The 5396-nt window shown below is 40.4% G+C and overlaps 1 long non-coding RNA gene across 1 annotated transcript; it reads right to left on the reverse strand.

The window, feature by feature from the left end:
* Positions 1-2928: 2928 nt before the first annotated feature.
* On the reverse strand, positions 2929-5078 carry LOC311036854. Its single transcript, XR_014599898.1, has 4 exons — positions 5060-5078; positions 4407-4492; positions 4226-4296; positions 2929-3870 (listed from the first exon to the last, which is right to left on the reverse strand). It is a non-coding gene; the product is annotated as an uncharacterized lncRNA (long non-coding RNA).
* Between the last annotated feature and the right edge of the window lie 318 nt (positions 5079-5396).

The following is a 5396-nucleotide window of genomic DNA, read 5'->3' on the forward strand; positions in this document are numbered from 1 at the left end:
TAGAGTTAAAAATAAGGTTACATCCAGTATCTGGGAATGCATTCTGACCAGCAGACAAATCCCTTTGCACTACTCCATTTTCAGTGGAGTGACACATGCAATGTTGACTGTTCTCCACTAGAGGGCGAACTTGGTCCACATTCACCTCTCCTAGATATTCCCCAAAATAGAGAACACACACAAACAACGAAAACATGGAAAAGCATTTCATAGTAGTGTTTGTTGTTGATAATTTGCGTATTAAGAAAACGTCTAATTAAATACAAAACAAAAAAGTCTCACACAGTTCTTGAACAGGTATAATAAAAATTGCTTTGAAAACTATAAAGCCTTGCAATTAGACCAATTATTTGTTTACCAACATTGAGACTGGATGCACAGGTGATTGTTTCATGCAATCAATTCTCAACCTGTTGTTTGACAGAATGGGGTTTCCTTGCGCGCATACTGGTTGCACGCATACTGGTTCTTATCAGTGTGACGTCGTCTGTATTCTGCCCTAAGACCCCTTGTCTTATAGGGCAGAAATATGAGCCTATTAAAGCTCTATGGGCAGAACACCTTACATTTTACAGAACATATGGAATGTATCTTTCTAGTTTAAGACGGACTTGTACTTGAGGTCACTATCACACACTGCTGCAGCAGTGTTTGCAGCTAGCAGTAGCCATGGATCACAGAACGGTCGTCTGCGTCACGACCGTCATGGATGAAATTCAACCTGGTGTTTGCACTTTCTCCATTTACAGACCGTACATCTACATAAACGTTCACATTTCAAATATAAAGTGCTTACCCCATGGCCACGGATGTTACAACTATGTACGGGCCCTCAAAAGTACCCGTATTTTCCTTATTGTTCAATAAAAAGCATTTTAATCCGACTGGTGGCCATATTCTCATAGAGTTATAACGTATCAGAGTGCAATATGTACCTCCCGAGTCCCAGGTTCACGTAGTTGAAATAATCTGGCGAAAGTACAGAGAAAATGCTTTTTATTAAACAATACGGAAGATACGGGTACTTCTGAGGGGCCGTACATAATTATAACCATGGGGCCATGGGGTAAGCACTTTATATTTGAAATGTTAACGTTTATGTAGTTTATGTAGATGTAAATTGAGAAACTGCAAACACCAGGTTGAAGTTCATCCATGACTGTCATGTGTCAAGGCTACAGCAGACCAATTGCTTGGATGCTAATTGCGCACAGCTGTTTTTTGTCTAAATAGTTTTGCCCCCCGCAGGCGTGCACGGCTCGCATCCAGTAATGTTTGTGCAGAAGATCATCTTAAGCAGGCAAGTAGCTGTGTGTCTTCCACATTTGTTGTTTTCAAGCTGTGAGGAAAGTTTTCAGGGAAATTGCCTCAAATTTCTAAACTAAAATGTTTCGACATAAAGCAAGCAGTTGGATGAAAAGCGGCAGCCCAGCCAAGGCAGTTATATTGAATGTCAAATGACACTATTACTTGAAGAACAGGACAGTTATATTAAGCCAATGAGCCATTTTCACAGCAGACATTTTGACAGGTAAACAGCTGAAGGAATGCCTATAGCAGAGGTGTAAAGTAATTAAGTACATTTACTCAAGTACTGTACTTAACAATTTTGAGGTATTTTTTTACTTTACTGGAGTATTTCCCATGTATGTACTTTTACTTCTAGGCTACTCCACTACATCTCAGAAGCAAATATTTTATTTTTACTCACTACAATTATTTGAAAACTTTAGTTACTAGTTACTTTGTAGATTTTGATTATTATTACAAAACATACATCAACCACTTCAGCCTTTCACATTTCGGCCTTTTGATAATAGCCAATCTACATTGTGAGCTTGTAGATCTGCTATTTTCAAAAGATTTTATACATTGCAAACTTTGGAAATTAGACATTCTGCATAATGAGTATTGTCTGTTTTTGGTACTTTTAATTACATTTGGATACCAATACTTTCTTTTTTTTTACTTTTACTCAAGTACATTTTGAGCTGGATCCCTGCAAGGGTATGATGGGCCCAATACCTACCTATAAGGCAGTCTCAGCTCCCAGGGGCCAATGGACTGGACAGGATCCAACCCTGCTGGCGGTCCTTGGCATAGGTCACATACTTCTTTGTACATTCATTAATTGGTGGTACCATAGCAAATTACTCAAATTAATGATGTATCATAATAATCATAACCTTGTTACCCACGAATGAGCAGTTATTTTTAGCATGCCTCTTGAAATACCTGCAAAGACCAACTGCAGAGGTATCGAGGCCACGATCATGATATGACCATTTACACCATGGCTTATGCTCAGCAGGGAGGGCAGAAGAAGAGATCCAAAGACCATGCAATGCACTGCCGTCAGGATTGGACTGTTCAATCATCAAATAACTCACCGCTGGACAGAAGTAAAAGTCGTCATCATCAGATTCGGTGGACAGCCACGAGCAAGCAAAGCAAGTACCCAGCTAGCAAAATATCGCAAATTTCTGGCGTGAGGCCGTCTCCACGCCACGCCGACCGGGGCGTCCGCCGGGCGGGACACGCCGCGTCCACTCGGCCTCCTTGATCAGCGTAAGCCGCGCGTCACGCCGAGCCGCTAATCAGCCTCACTCCGGCGGACAACGCCAACCGTGGCGGTCGTCGATAGCGGCCGGATAGCGTAGCGCCGTCATATAATGCTGTATATACCCCCCCCCCTCCTCCCTTTCATCCCCTATATTTAGCGGCCATTGTCACCCCCCCCCCCACCCACCCGCATTTGAGGTTTCTATAAACATGTCAAGTAGCAATACAGAATAAGGTCCCCATCACACAGTTCCCCTGTATCTCTAAGTATCTGTCTAAGAACATGACATAATGCATAAAATACATGGCCCACATGAAATAATGCAGCACAGACATTAACTCCATTGTTATGGTATTTATTAGAAAAGGAAGGCACAGAAATAATAATCCTAAAATACAAATGTATCACTTTAATTAAAATGGCAGACAGTGAGAAAAGTATTCCACATAAAAGTATCAATGCTGTAATAATATGTGTGAAGTCAGACTGGTAATCAATAGCCTACTTAAAGTAACAAAACAAGTAAACATACCCATTGAGCAGAATGTCAAGTAAAAAATGCATAAGAATATTAAAAAATAGGAGATGGTCCATTTGTACACTCAGAGTTGCAGACCTGTAAGGGTCCATTTGGTTTCATCTGTACACAGACTTTCAGACATGTAAAGTCCATTTTGGTTCCATGTGTTACTGGTGTATGTGTTTCTAGTTAACATGCTACAGACTCAGAGCCATATCAAAGCTACTGGACAAAAGTAAACATACCCATTGAGCAGAATGTCAAGTAAAAAATGCATAAGAATGTTAAAAAAATAGGAGATCTATGCTGCCCTGCCAAGGTAAAGAGCAGTAACTACGAAATCAAAAATCACTGAAAAATGAGGTAATTGTTTATCCCCCAAAATCACAAAGGCTAATTTGACCTTTGGGATACTCAAATAAGTCGGCGTGTCCAAAAACTTAGTTACTGCTCTTTACCTTGGCAGGGCAGGTCCATTTGTACTCTTGCAGACCTGTAAGGGTCCATTTGGTTCTATCTGTACACAGACGCTCAGACATGTAAAGGTCCATTTTGATTCCATGTGTTACCGCTGTAGTTTGTCCTGGTGTACTGTATGTGTTTCTAGTTAACATGCCACAGACTCAGAGCCATATCAAAGCTACTGGAATGAATACAAAATGGGCCACTGTTCATTTAATTCAATTTTGGGTTCTGTGTGCTGGTGTCTGTCGCCCGCCTCTTCTTCCAAAGCCAATGCAGTTCCTTCATGTGGAACGCGTCACGTGAGCCACCCAACGAACGCCAACTGAGAGGGAGAGAAAGGAAATAAATTAGACAACGGTGGTGTTGGTTTTAATAATAAGGACCCCCAATTTAACATGCATCAGGTCTACAGACCCTGTTAATGGCATGGCTATCTCTGAGACCCCAATTTATATAGTGAAATGTATGTTAATTTAACTCAGTGTGTAGAAACCCTTGATACATTGATCAGTTCCCCTCTTCCAATGCCTCACTAAATTTCCACACCAACACCATTTTCACATAATTTTCAACTATCATGACATAGAGAGGTTTCAGGGATTTATGGTAAAATAAATGTGGCGTGCTGTGAGCTTGTAGATTGGCTATTTTGGATAACTGTGTAGTCACACCCTTACCTTGCAAAACGTGAGGTCCAAGAGGTTCTTGAATGTGGTCACTGCCCTCACCAGGTCAAACAGCGCTGCGTCTGGAACATACAGACACAGGGATAGTGTGTAAGTAATCAAACAGTTTTTGTTTTTTTAGTCAGGCTCTACTTTATGCTGTACATTACTTCTAGACTCATGTTAAACCTACCATGGTTTTATAAGCTTGGTCATCACAGATGCTCCCGATCTCTTCATCCCCACTGCTGTGATGCAGGAAATGACGAGCAGAAACATCTGAGAAAGAAAGAAAATTAAAAAGAAAAAGAGAAGGGTTAGACACAATCAAAGCTGTATCATGCTCCATCGCAGGAAAAAACTACAAACAGTAACATACTAATATCAATGCAGGGTATTTCGGCTTTGGCATAAGATCGTAGATTGGCTATTTTCAGCAGCCAGTTCATTTAATGTAAAGCAAAATAATTAAGAAAATTAGCAGCCGTGTGTGTGTGTGTGTGTGTGTGTGTGTGTGTAAGCTTTTAGCTTAATTCTGCCTTATTCTAGCCTTCAGCTAACATGAGCTCGGCGATCTATATAAATAAAATAAGTACAAGTATCCATAACACAGATTCACCTACCAATCCATCGATCAACAGTTAGTATCATAACTCTGTGACGTGATTAAAAGTAATGTGGGTAGCAAGAAAAGTCTAGTCAGTTAGCTACAGTAAGCTAGCCAGCTAGCACGCTAACATGTACACAATGAAACAGTCAAACATTTGTAAAACGAGATATTTAGACTACACACAGCAGGCATACATCCACACAGATACAAACAAAATAGTAGGCTAATACACTAACCTTTAAATTATATTTCCCCGGAGGAAAAGGATAGATTAGAGCCATATGAAATCCGTGTTAACGGAATCGCGGACGGAATCGCGGAAATGACCAATAAAAATGGAATTGGAATAAAACACGGAATATTGCAGAATTTGGAAAAAAAAAAAAAATCGCGGTAAAATATTTTTTTTTACCGCGAATTTTTACAAATCCACGGGACACCACCATTTTGCATGGCCACATCCTACTTTATAAACGGTAAAATCCACGTAGAAATAGTCTTAGAAAGACGATAGAAACAATAATACATGCGCGACGCCATTTTGCGCATGCTCAGACCGAAGTCACCAAATTA

The sequence above is a fragment of the Gymnoscopelus microlampas genome (genome assembly GCF_963454915.1).
Source record: "Gymnoscopelus microlampas genome assembly, chromosome: 20".
Classification (NCBI taxonomy): Eukaryota; Metazoa; Chordata; class Actinopteri; order Myctophiformes; family Myctophidae; genus Gymnoscopelus; species Gymnoscopelus microlampas.